We start from the raw sequence: 12817 nt of genomic DNA on the forward strand, positions 1-12817 counted from the left end.
CGATTCAGAAACTTTTTATGACCCAAGATTATCTGGACTGAGAATCCTTTGAATTTTTTGCAGTACGAAAAAGAACGTAAACGGAAAAAGGAGAAGGAAAACCCACAGAGTACGATCACACTACTATAATATGATGAGTGGAAGGCACAGTGCCGTAACAACAAGATGAATTGGGACAAATATTTGGAACTCGATGAAAATGTATTATTTATTTAATTTGGGTACTCCCTTTGTTAAGTCTTTTTTTTTGTATTTTAATTATTTCTTTTATTTTTTGCCAAATTATTTAATTGTATTTATTTATTATTAAGTATTATTCTGCTGCGAAATTGTTTACCTCTTGTTTATATATTCTTATAATTATTTTTTGGGGTTTGCGAAATATAACAATACTAAATTAGGAAAAACGTAGCGAGCGAGAGAGCGCGTTCTTGCTCCCCCTCACTACCATCGACGTCTCTGCGGTCAAAGAGCGCTGAAAGTGCTCCAATGCAGGTATGCAATAACCTAAGCTCATCAGCAGTAACTAGCACCACAATTTCTTTAACAACTGTTACTACAACAACAACTGCAACCGTATCGACTGCGCGCTTAATGACATCATCAGCTAGCAGCGCAAATATTAATACGTCTGCCGCTGCGCTGCCCGAAAAACAGAACAAAACCAATGAATGTGCTAAGAGGGCTGTGCAGACTGGTATGGATCGCTACATCCAAATCAAAAGGAAGCTGAGCCCTCTAAATTCTCAACGCAAAATAACCCGTAACAATGCTAGCCTAGCTGGAATAGGAGCGCCCATGAACTCAAACCGATTTAAAATCTTGGAAGACGCCTATGACGTTGAGGCAGCCTATTTATATTCGAGAAAAAAGTTCCAATGTTCTTGTCAACAAAATTATCGAGCTTATTGGAAAGGATAACTTCTACATAATACCTCTAGTAAAGGGCAACATCCAGGAAACAAAGGTTCAAATGAAGTCTGAAGATAATTACAGAGTATTATCGAAATATCTTTCCGAGAATAAAAAGAACTTTTACACGTATCAGCTAAAAAGTAGCAAGGGCCTGCAAGTCGTACTTAAGGGCATAGAGTCCGACGTAACGCCTGCAGAGATAGCAAAGGCGCTTCAAGAGAAAGGATTTAACGCTAAGACAGTCTTCATCATCCTTAACAGGGATAGAAAGCCACAGCCACTCTTTAAGGTTGAGCTGGAACCAGAAAATAAGCCTTTAAAGAAATGCGAAGTGCACCCCATTTACAATCTTCAGTTCCTGCTGCTCCGCAGAATTACAGTTGAGGAACCGCACAAACGCAATGCCCCGGTACAATGTGCGAACTGCCAAGAATATGGCTGTTTAGGTCAGTGGCCCACTGCATTGGCGCTGGACACTGAGCTCTCCGAGCTTTCGCTCTCGCCCCTCTTGCGCTCCCTCGCTCGCCTCTCGCAACGTCCGCGCTCCAGAGTGCGAACTTCGGGTTTCGCATCCGAACTCCTCGGACGGCCGCTGCCGATCTCCCGCTCTCGCTTGAACGGAGTAAAGCGGGCGGGAGCGCGGTTTTAGTTTTAAGTTTTAATTAGTCTCTTGTATGCAGCTGAACGAAATACATTGAATATATACCACGACGCCCCCGACTTCGTCATTTTTTCTCGTCTTCCATTACGTTTGCGCCGTGGGAATCTTTGCTGTGCCTCAAGTGTTTTTTGTGGAAGGATCGCCCCCTACAAACATTTTGGTCCATTCGAGCCGGATAAGGATATCCGTCTGCCATTCGACCAGCAGCTCCTGTGATTTCTTCCGCAAAAAAGATAAGTACGAGCATTTTCCGACTCCCTCTCGCTGCCGGTCTTTAGCAGTGGTTCGAACATTAAATTTCGTTCACACTGCAGTAAGATTTTTTTCGTGTCAACTCCACGTCCGAGTTTTCCCGACACAACGGCAGTCGAGAAATTTAACATTCCTTCAATTCCAAAAAATTTTCTATCCGTCTCCGCTTTGTGTGCGTCGCCATACTCCTTGCCGTTTTCCTTTCGTTCCCCGTTGTACATCAACTTGCCAACGGTCAAGGTATACATATGTGCATCCAGACATACACATACACGCGCGTGACAACTTGTGTACATAGTGCAGTGCAATTCTGCCTCCAAAAAATACGACAAAAAGTGAAATTGTGTGGTGGAAAATAAAAAGGCATAACTAATATCAGCCACTCGGTGTGAAGTAATTTCGGGAGTTTCCCTGTCCGCCGCTGTCGAGATATTTTTTTTGTCTTGTGTTTTTTTTTTCTCCACATAATTTTATCTGTTCCGTCACTTCAAATACAGTCCACTCTTCGACGCTCTACTGTACCGATATACACTTACACATAAACGCATGCCTGCCCATATCTACATAGAACTATTTTCTGCCTCCACATACAGGAACATACACATATCCATAAACGCATGCATGCCCATATCTACATAAATATATTTTCTGCCTCCACATTCAGGAACATAAAATAAAATAAATTCAAATCCACACGGGTGCGACCGTGATTGTTTTTTCTCCAAATTGCCGCATTAACCACCGCAGCGGCCGTGTTGTTATTGTTGCTGTTTTTTTCTTCTCTCTCTCTACCGCGCCCTCACGCATGCACTGCGCTGCCGACCGGCATAACCCAGTGAACGCTTCTCCCGAACCAAAGCCAAGGTTTTTTAATTCCACCATTCCGGCTCCGAGAAAAAAATAAGTATTTATAATTATAATTATTATTTAATTATACAAATTATTAATTCATAATTATAATTACTATTTAATTATAAATATTATTTAATTATTTCCAAAAGCAAAGTAATTAATTTATTTAATGGATTAATTAATTTATTTTTATTGCGGTTTTCCGGATTTTTTTTGCAATCAAAGATATTTTCCAAACCCCCAAAAAAAAAAATAAATAAAAAACCCTTAATACAATAAAATTATTTGGCAACACTAACTAAGGGAAAAATTAAAATAAACAAAAAAAACAGAAGTCAACAAAGGGAGTAACAAGATATACAAATATATAAACAATCAATACAGTTTCATCGATTTCCAAATATTTTCTTCCGATTCTTCTCGTTGTTTATGGCACTGTGCTTTCTACTCCGCACAAATTAACAGTGTGACCGTTCTCTGTGGCTTTCTTTTCTTTTGCGTGCGTTCATTGGCAGCGACGACCAACTCGTTGGCGACTCAGATCGCGCCGAGAGCTTAACGGTGAATATCCTCACGTTCTGAACGAGACGCCCCTTGCTCAGGTCAGTCGACAAGAGCTGATCCGCAAAGTTCGAGTCCAAGAATGCCCACGGGAGACGACAAGAAACCGAGGTCGATCCCATCTATCCGTTTGGACAGGTCCCAATCCGCGTCTCCGCGGCCGTCTCAATTAACACCAAAGGCGGCCATTGCCATTCCAAGGGCAAAAAGCGACGAGTCCGTCGAGACTATCTCCGGTCCCCCGTCAAGGCTTTCTCGGTCGGTGTCCAAGATGGCTCAAACTGCGATAGACATCGCCCTCAAAAAGTTTATTGCCACAACAGACCGGGTTAGCCAATTTCAAGCGGATATTCATACTCCGAGCGCCGCTGAACCAGAACGACTTTCCCCTGGCATGTGCCAAGTCCATCGGGACCAAATCCGGGCCTTGTGGGAAAAGGTGGAGAAGAGCTATGAAAGTTGCTCCGATCTTCTTTCCGCGTCCACCGACAGTACGGCCACCTCGACAGTGCTTGAATCCAAGTACAGTTACTGCTACTCCGTATATTCGAGATGTTTGGTCCAACTTCAGGACATAATAGACAAGGCCGCCTCCCAGCCCATTCAGGCTGCTGTCAGTGTTCCAACACCGCCGTCTACGGGCTGTCGTTTGCCACCAGTCGACACCGAAGTTTTCGCTGGTGATTACCTGCGTTGGCCCACCTTCAGAGATCTTTTTACCGCGATATACATACACAACTCGCGTCTTACACCGGTAGAGAAGTTGTTCCACCTATTGTCCAAAACAAGTGGCGATGCGCACGCCATTGTTTCCAAAGCCCCGCTGACCAACGAAGGGTTTATCTCCGCGTGGCGAAGCCTCACCGACCGCTTCGAAAATCGGCGGTTATTAGTCAATAGCCAGCTAAAAATCCTCTTCAACATTCAGGCAGTACCCCAAGAGTCCGGAGCCGCTCTGAAGGAGCTGCAAGGGACAATCCAAAGTTGCCTGACAGCCTTAGAGATGTCCTCTATTCAAGTCGAGACTTGGGATTGTCTCCTGGTTTACATGGTTTCTTTAAAGCTTCCCAAAATCACGCTTTCGATGTGGGAGCAATCCATTCACAACAAGGCTGAGATTCCAACATGGAATGAGTTAGACTCGTTCTTGACAGAGCGTCATCGCACTCTGGAGGCTATCGATGACATCAGGCCTAGCAGTTCGGGTCAGGTTCCGCCAAGGTCGACACCTGCGAGCGCCCCAGCGCGTAGGCTTAATTCCTACGAGGCCAGAGTGACTCCAGCCCCAAGAGGGTGCGATCTCTGCTCCAGAGAGAATCATCCTGTTCGCTTATGTCCGCGCTTCCTTGAGATGGATGTAAATGGTCGCTCCGACTACATTAAGAAAAAGCAGCTTTGCCTGAACTGTTTTGCACGAGGGCACTTGCAACGGGATTGCACTAGCGCCCATAGCTGCTTCACGTGCCACAGCCGTCATCACACCCTCCTGCACCGCGGTAATCCATTCGCGGCCGCTCCAAGTCCGTCTGCGCCATCCAGGTCTCGACCCGCGCCTACTACAAGAGGCACGAGCCCCACAGAGGATCATTCTGATGTGCAAGTGTGCTTCGCTTCCGGCTCAAGAGCCGTCTTACTGGGCACAGCCCTCATTAACATTTGCCATTTAGGGTGCAATTTCCAGGCGCGTGCCCTAATCGACTCTGGTTCCGAGGCAACCTTTATTACGGAGAGACTTTTCAACCTCGTCAAACTTCCATTCAAGACTATCCAGGCCCAAGTCTCTGGTCTTAATCAAACCGTTGCCGCTCAGTCCACGAAACTCTGTCATTTTTCTATTCGATCGCCTTCCAGACCCGGGCTGCATTTAGAAACTTCAGCTTACGTTCTTCCGCAGCTGGCCGGGAATCTGCCTTCGTATCCAGTCCCTCGAGACCTTCTTAAGGGAATTCCTGACATCCCCCTTGCAGATCCCAAGTTCTTCGAGAGCTCCCAAATCGATGTCTTGATAGGAGCCGATATTCTTCCGTCCATCCTCCTCGGCAACGCCAGGGCTAACATTTGCGGTTCACTTCTCGGCCAGGAAACCATTTTTGGATGGGTGTTGACAGGCCCCATATCTCCAGCGGCCCCCCGCAATTTGTCCGCCTTCTCCACTCGAGTTACCTGCGGACTCGACGACTCGTTGGATCATCTCCTTACCAAATTCTGGGAGGTGGAGGAAGTGCCCACACAGATAGTCCCCGAGTCCGATTCCGTCTGCGAACACAATTTTGTCCAGACTACAAGAAGGGACAATCGTGGCAAATACGTTGTGATGCTCCCCTTGCGCGATCCCGAACATAATGGTTCCGAGCTCGCATCTTCACGATCCTTTGCTCTGGCTCAATTTCTGCGTAACGAGCAGCGCCTAAAAAGAGATCCTCCCCTGAAGGCCCGGTATGACTCTGTAATCCAAGAATACCTCGACTTAGGTCACATGGCCGAGGTCCCTTTGACGAGCAGTTCCGCCACGTACTACCTTCCACATCACGCCGTTCTTAAGCCCGAGAGCACAACCACTAAAGTGCGGGTGGTTTTCAACGCCTCTAGCCCTTCCGCAAACGGGACCAGTCTGAATGACATACTTTACGCGGGCCCGGTCTTACAATCCGACCTCACGATTCAAATCCTGAAGTGGCGATACTTTAGGTTCGTTTTCAACGCCGACATCGAGAAGATGTATCGGCAAATTTGGGTAGACCCCCAGCATACTCCTTTGCAGCGTATTCTATTCCGCAATTCCGATGGGGAAATCCGCGACTACGAGTTGAAAACAGTCACCTTCGGGGTCAATTGTGCCCCGTTCCTAGCGATCCGTGTCCTGCAACAGCTCGCCGACGACGAAGAGTCGAGGTATCCGCAGGCGAGTCGGATTATCCGACAGTTCATGTACGTCGACGACGTACTCGCGGGGGCAGACTCCAAAACCGAAGCGCAAGCGGCTATCCGCGAGCTCCAGGAAGCCCTGGATTCAGCAGGATTCCCCCTTAGAAAATGGACATCCAATAGCAAGGCGATTTTGGCCAACATCCAGAGTGACCATCTCCTTCGCGCGGACTTCCTTGAAATCGACGCAGAGAGCACGGCTAAAACTCTCGGAGTGCGGTGGAAGGCGACGTCTGACGAGTTTTTCTTCATTCCGCCCGAATTGACCTTGTCTTCAACATTCACCAAGCGTCAAGTCCTATCCCAAATCGCCAAACTATTTGATCCAGCGGGTTGGCTCGCCCCCTTCATAGTCCGGGCAAAGATGTTCATGCAGGACATTTGGCTCCAAAATCTAGGATGGGACGAGGCCCTCCCTCGAGATTTTTGCCAAAGATGGGTTGACTTCCTGGAAAATTACTCCGCTCTTGATCAGATCCACATTCCCCGATGGGTCGCCTTTCCGACCACATTTGAAAATTGAGCATCATGGGTTCTGCGACGCCTCGCAGAAGGCGTACGGCGCAGCCCTCTACGTCCGAGTTGAGGCTGGGTCCGCGGTAATGGTGAACTTGCTCACGGCAAAGACACGGGTGGCCCCAGTAAAAACGGTGTCGCTCCCGCGGCTCGAGTTGTGCGGAGCCTTGTTATTGTCCGAAATGGCCAACGCCGTTCTTCCGAAGATGCCCGGGCAGGCGTCCGCCCTGCACTGTTGGACGGACTCTACGATTGTTCTCGCCTGGTTGCATAAGCCAGCGTGCCAATGGACAACGTTCGTGGCAAATCGTGTGACCAAGATTACCCAGCTTACCGAGGTGGAGAAATGGGCACACGTCCGCTCCGAGCATAACCCGGCAGATCTCGCTAGCCGGGGGTGGCGCTTCAAGACCTTGCGGACAGCCAGCTGTGGTGGCATGGTCCTGCCTGGCTGCAGTGGCCTCGCTGCGAGTGGCCCACTCAAGGCTATGAACCCCCTGTGACTGAACTCGAGAAGCGAGCAGTCAAGGTCCATGTTGCGAAGGCCCCCCCTGAAGACATTCTGGAGCGTTTTTCCACACTCGACAAGGCGTTGCGAGTCCTCGCTTACGCTCATCGGTTCATCCAGCGTTCGCGAAAACTCATGTCCCCGTTTGAGGATCTCTTGACAGCTCCTGAAATTGCGTCGGCCGAGCGGCTCCTGATTTCCGTCACGCAACGCAGGCACTTTGCCCTTGAGATGGGCTGCTTAAGCCAGAAACGGCCAGTGCCAGCATCCAGCCTGGTCCAAAACCTGAACCCGTTCATTGATTCCCAAGGGCTCATGAGAGCATGCGGCCGAGTCACGGCTTCCGAACTTCTCCAGTATGATGAACGGCATCCTGTCATCCTTCCATACGACTGCCATCTGTCTCGACTCCTCGTCCATTTTACGCATCGTATAACGCTGCACGGTGGCAATCAGCTTATGATCCGTCTGATCCGTTCCAAGTTCTGGATCCCGAGGGTGAGGAATTTGGTCAAGTCCGTCATATATTCATGCAAGGTCTGCATCATCCACAAAAAAAGGTTGCAAACGCAACTGATGGGAGACTTACCCAAAGAACGAACGTCCTTCTCGCGCCCTTTCACATATACCGGTGTGAACTATGCCGGTCCCTTTGACATCAAAAACTACACGGGACGAGCCTGTCTCATTACGAAAGGGTATGTGCTGGTGTTCGTGTGCTTCGCCACTAAGGCCATCCATTTAGAACCTACTTCCGACCTTACGACTGAGAAGTTTCTCGCCGCCTTCGCCCGTTTCGTGTCCCGAAGAGGATGCCCCCGTCAAGTTCAGTCGGACAATGGCAAGACCTTTGTGGGTGCGGCTGCCTTACTCTCCCGCGAGTTTCTCCAAGCTCTCAAGGAAGCTGTGACAGGTGCCTATAGTCACCAGCAGCTGCTCTGGCAATTCATTCCTCCGGGAGCCCCCCACATGGGAGGTTTGTGGGAAGCAGGTGTTAAGAGCTTCAAGACCCTGTTCTACAAGTCTACGGCGACGCGAAAATACACTTTCGAAGAGCTGTCCACGCTTCTGCCTGAATTCGCGTCCGCTCGCGCCGATGTCCGAAGACCCCACTGACCTGTTGGCACTTACGCCTGGGCACTTTCTTGTTGGAGGGCCCCTCCTCGCCATGGTCGAACCAGAGATAAAGGGGGACACCACTATTATAAACCGCTGGCAGCATCTGAAGGCTCTTCATCAACAATTTCGTCTGCGATGGAAGGAGGAGTACCTCAAGGAACTCCATAAGCGGAATAAGTGGCGAACCCCCACAAGAAATCTCCGTGCCGGGGACATGGTGGTAGTCAAGGAAGACAACCTTCCGTCCAATGAGTGGCGATTAGGCAGAATCGCCGCGGTGTTTCCAGGAGCCGATGGCCATGTTCGTGTGGTCGACATCCGCACTGCACGGGGACTCATTAAGCGTCCCATAGCGAAGGTCGTCCTTCTTCCAATGGAAGAGTCCGTCTGCCCGCAATAACCAGTCGACCCTTCACTCCGGTGGTTCAATTCATCACTTCGATTCGTAGCGTCAATTAATAGTTCCAACCCGTAGTTCCAATTCACAGTTCTTATCACTACTGATCCAAATTTTTTATTTTGTCCTATTCCGCCAATCAGATCTCACACGATGTCTCCACGTCCGCGCAGCGCCATCGCATTGGAGCACAGACGAACTCGAGGTATGCAATCCTACCGTTGCCGAGTCTGTAGCGGGATCCATCCACTTCGGAAGTGTCGTCGGTTCCTCCGTCTGAGTGCCGAGAAGAGGCTCCGGGCTGTCCTTGCCAACCGGTACTGCCACCGCTGTTTGGCCCACGAGCACTACGGAGCGTGTCGGCGAGGTGATCGCTGCAAAACTTGCGGCCAGGATCACCACACTCTGCTTCATCTCTCGGAACCACCGATGGCATCACGGCAGTCCCGCCCGGCAGCACGCCGGTCGTAGAGATCCGCTGCCACTCCGCAACACTCCTCAGCCGCTCCTCGGCCCTCGTCCGCCACTCCACGGCATTCTACAGCCGCTCCTAGGCCCTCGTCCGCCACTCCACGGCATTCCTCAGCCGCTCCTCGGCACTCGTCCGCCACTCCACGGCACTCATCTGACACTCCGCGGCAATTTTCTGCTACTCGGGGTGCCACGCAGCTTGCGGTCACCGCTCCGTCCTTAACGTCCCTCCTACAGCGGCACAGCGTCAACCTCCTACCGACGGCTTTGGTGCGGTTAGAGACCGGGAGTCGAGTCTTCGACACTGCGGCGCTCATCGACCCGTGTACGCCTATGAGCTGTATCGACGCTTCGTTAGCGTCGAGTTTCCGCTTGCCGACCACCAATGTGGGAGGCGAACAGATTTGTTCGGCAACCGTGGGGTCCAAAATCGACAGCGCTGTCCGGCTCGACGCAATTTTTAAAATAGAGCCTCACGTGCGCATCCGCACTCCAATCCGGGAGCTGAGCGACGCGGTAAGGACCCACTCCCGGGACATTACGCTGGCTGATGAGCGGTTTTATCTCCCCGCGACGATCTCCATCATCCTGGGCGCGGATATGTATCCGAGTGTGATGCGGCCGGGCTTCCTGAAAATTCAGGATGGATTGCCAGTGGCCCAGAGCACCGTGTTTGGGTGGGTCGTGTCCGGAGCCTGTCACCAGCCATGAGAAGAGCAACCAGGCTATGTTGCAACCCGAGTAGTTGCAAGGGGGGCGGAATGTTTAGGTCAGTGGCCCACTGCATTGGCGCTGGACACTGAGCTCTCCGAGCTTTCGCTCTCGCCCCTCTTGCGCTCCCTCGCTCGCCTCTCGCAACGTCCGCGCTCCAGAGTGCGAACTTCGGGTTTCGCATCCGAACTCCTCGGACGGCCGCTGCCGATCTCCCGCTCTCGCTTGAACGGAGTAAAGCGGGCGGGAGCGCGGTTTTAGTTTTAAGTTTTAATTAGTCTCTTGTATGCAGCTGAACGAAATACATTGAATATATACCACGACGCCCCCGACTTCGTCATTTTTTCTCGTCTTCCATTACGTTTGCGCCGTGGGAATCTTTGCTGTGCCTCAAGTGTTTTTTGTGGAAGGATCGCCCCCTACAAACAATGGCCATACAAGGTCATACTGTAAACTGCGCCCGGTGTTTGTAGTTTGTGGAGATCTTCATGACTCCGCACACTGCCCTGAGAGCAAAGATGATTGCAACTCGAAAAAGTGCGGCAACTGCGGTGGCAATCACACTGCTAACTACAGAGGCTGCCCTGTTTATAAGGAGCTGAAAAGTCGCATCCACCAGAGAGAAACTGCCGCCCGCACCCAAAATAAACAGATGACAGCTTCCAAAACAAACCCTGAAGTCTTCTTCTCGACTGCAGCCAGATCTTCACTAGGACCCTTAAACTCTGATAAAAATGTGACTTACGCAAGCGCTTTAAAATCAGGACTAGCTAACCCTGTCTCAAAAAGCTCATTTCTGCAATCAGCATACCAAGAACCGAACACGGCTCAGCAGCAACAATTCCCGGAGCAGTCAAAAAGCAACTTCGAAGATATGATATACAGCCTGCAGCAAAGCCTTACGGAGTTTATGTCGTTTATGCGCACAACTATGCAAGATTTAATGCGAAACCAAAATCTATTGATTCAAATGCTGGTTTCACAACAATCCAAATAATGACTTCCCTAAGGATATCTACGTGGAACGCTAACGGCGTCTCACAACATAAGCTTGAGTTAGCTCAATTCCTACTCGACAACCATATCGACGTAATGCTGCTTTCAGAAACACACCTTACAAACAAATACAATTTTCAACTACGAGGTTATTCATTTTACGGAACAAATCATCCAGATGGTAAAGCACATGGTGGGACTGGAATTCTAATCAGAAGCCGTATTAAGCACCACTATCATAACAAATTTGCTAAAAATTACCTACAGGCCACATCTATAAATATACAAACAAATACTGGAAAGATATCCTTATCCGGCTAGAAGGACCAAATGATTGATTTCGCGAACGCAAAGTGAAAAAATTAAGAAGTCGGGGCGTCGTGGTAAGTTCCTGGTGGTCAGCTTTATTTCGCTGCATACATGGGACTAACTTAACTTAAACATAAAAACGCGCTCCCGCCCGCTTTATTCCGCTGAAGCGAGAGCGGGAGATCGGCAGCGGCCGACCGGGGAGTTCGGATCCGAACACGAGGCTCGCGCTCCGAAGCGGGGAAGTTGCGAGAAAGCGAACGAGGGAGCGCAAGAGGGGCGAGATCGAAAGCTCGAAGAGCTCAGTGAGTAGCTGCGGTGCAGTGGGCCACTGACCTAAGCACCTGGGAAATAGTGGTCGGATGTTGGAATGGCATACTTCGTTCAATTCGTTACAAAATTTTCAACTAAGTGGCAAAATATCTTTCAAAAAATTATGAAAAATATTTTGGCCAAAATCCGGAAAAATATCAGTTCGATTCTTCGGTTTTTTAATCAAAACACTGGAAATAGCGCTCGGATGTTGGAAGGGCATACCTCGTTGAATTGTTTACAAAATTTCCAACAAAATGGCATTTACAGAAAAAAAACTAGCATTCAAAAAATGGTTTCGTAAAAAAAATCATGACCCTACCTACCTCTTATGAAAAATATTTTGGGCAAAATCCGAAAAAAACCAGCTTGATTTTTCGGTTTTTTAATCAAAACACTGGAAAATAGTGTTCGGATGTTGGAATGCCATACCTCGTTGAATTCGTTACAAAATGAAGGGTTTTTGGTCAGCGGGGCCTTGGGTACAATGGCGTGCTCATCGCCACTTGTTTTGGATATAGTTGGAACAACTTCTCCACTGGTGTGAGACGCCAGTTGTGAAAGTATATCGTGGTGAAAAGATCTCTGAAGGTGGGCCAACGAAGATAATCACCAGCGATTTCTTCGGTGTCCACTGGTGGCAAACGACAACCCGTAGACGGGGGTGTTAGAACACTGACGGAAGCCTGAGTAGCTGGAAGGCGGCCTTGTCTATTATGTCCTGAAGCAGGACCACACACCTCGAATAGACGGAGTAGCAGTAACTGTACTTGGCCGTACTGTCGGTGGACGCGGAAAGAAGATTGTAGCAATTTTCATAGCTCTTCTCTACCTTTTCCCACAGGGCCCGGAAAATCGTAAAGGTTCAGAGGCGCTTGGAGTATGAATATCCGCTTGAAATTGGCTAACCCGGTCTGCTGTGGCGATAACATTTTTGAGGGCGATGTCTAGAGCAGTTTATGCCATCTTGGACACCGACCGAGAAAGCCTTGACTCGTCGCTTTTTGCACTTTGAATGGCAGTGGCAGTCTTTGGCGTTAATTGATACGGCTGTGGAGACGCGGATTGGGACCTGTCCAAACGTATTGATGGGATCGACCGCGGCTACTTGTCGTCTCCCGTGAGCATTCTCGGAATCAAACACTGCGGATCAGCGTTTGTCGACTGACCTGAGCAAGGGGTGATCTGAGTCGCCAACGAGTTGGTCGTCGTTGCAAATGAACGAACGGAAAAACCCCAAATGGAATGCGGCCACAAGAGCAGCCATTCGGCGTATTTGACCCCGGTTGCATTTTTTTGTGGACAGCGAAAG

General features: G+C 49.4%; 1 pseudogene; it reads left to right on the top strand.

Moving 5' to 3' along the window:
* Nucleotides 1–3755: 3755 nt before the first annotated feature.
* Nucleotides 3756–9888, top strand: LOC123037653 (annotated as a pseudogene).
* Nucleotides 9889–12817: the final 2929 nt, after the last annotated feature.

The sequence above is a fragment of the Drosophila rhopaloa genome, unplaced genomic scaffold (genome assembly GCF_018152115.1).
Source record: "Drosophila rhopaloa isolate 14029-0021.01 unplaced genomic scaffold, ASM1815211v1 contig_190, whole genome shotgun sequence".
Classification (NCBI taxonomy): domain Eukaryota; kingdom Metazoa; phylum Arthropoda; class Insecta; order Diptera; family Drosophilidae; genus Drosophila; species Drosophila rhopaloa.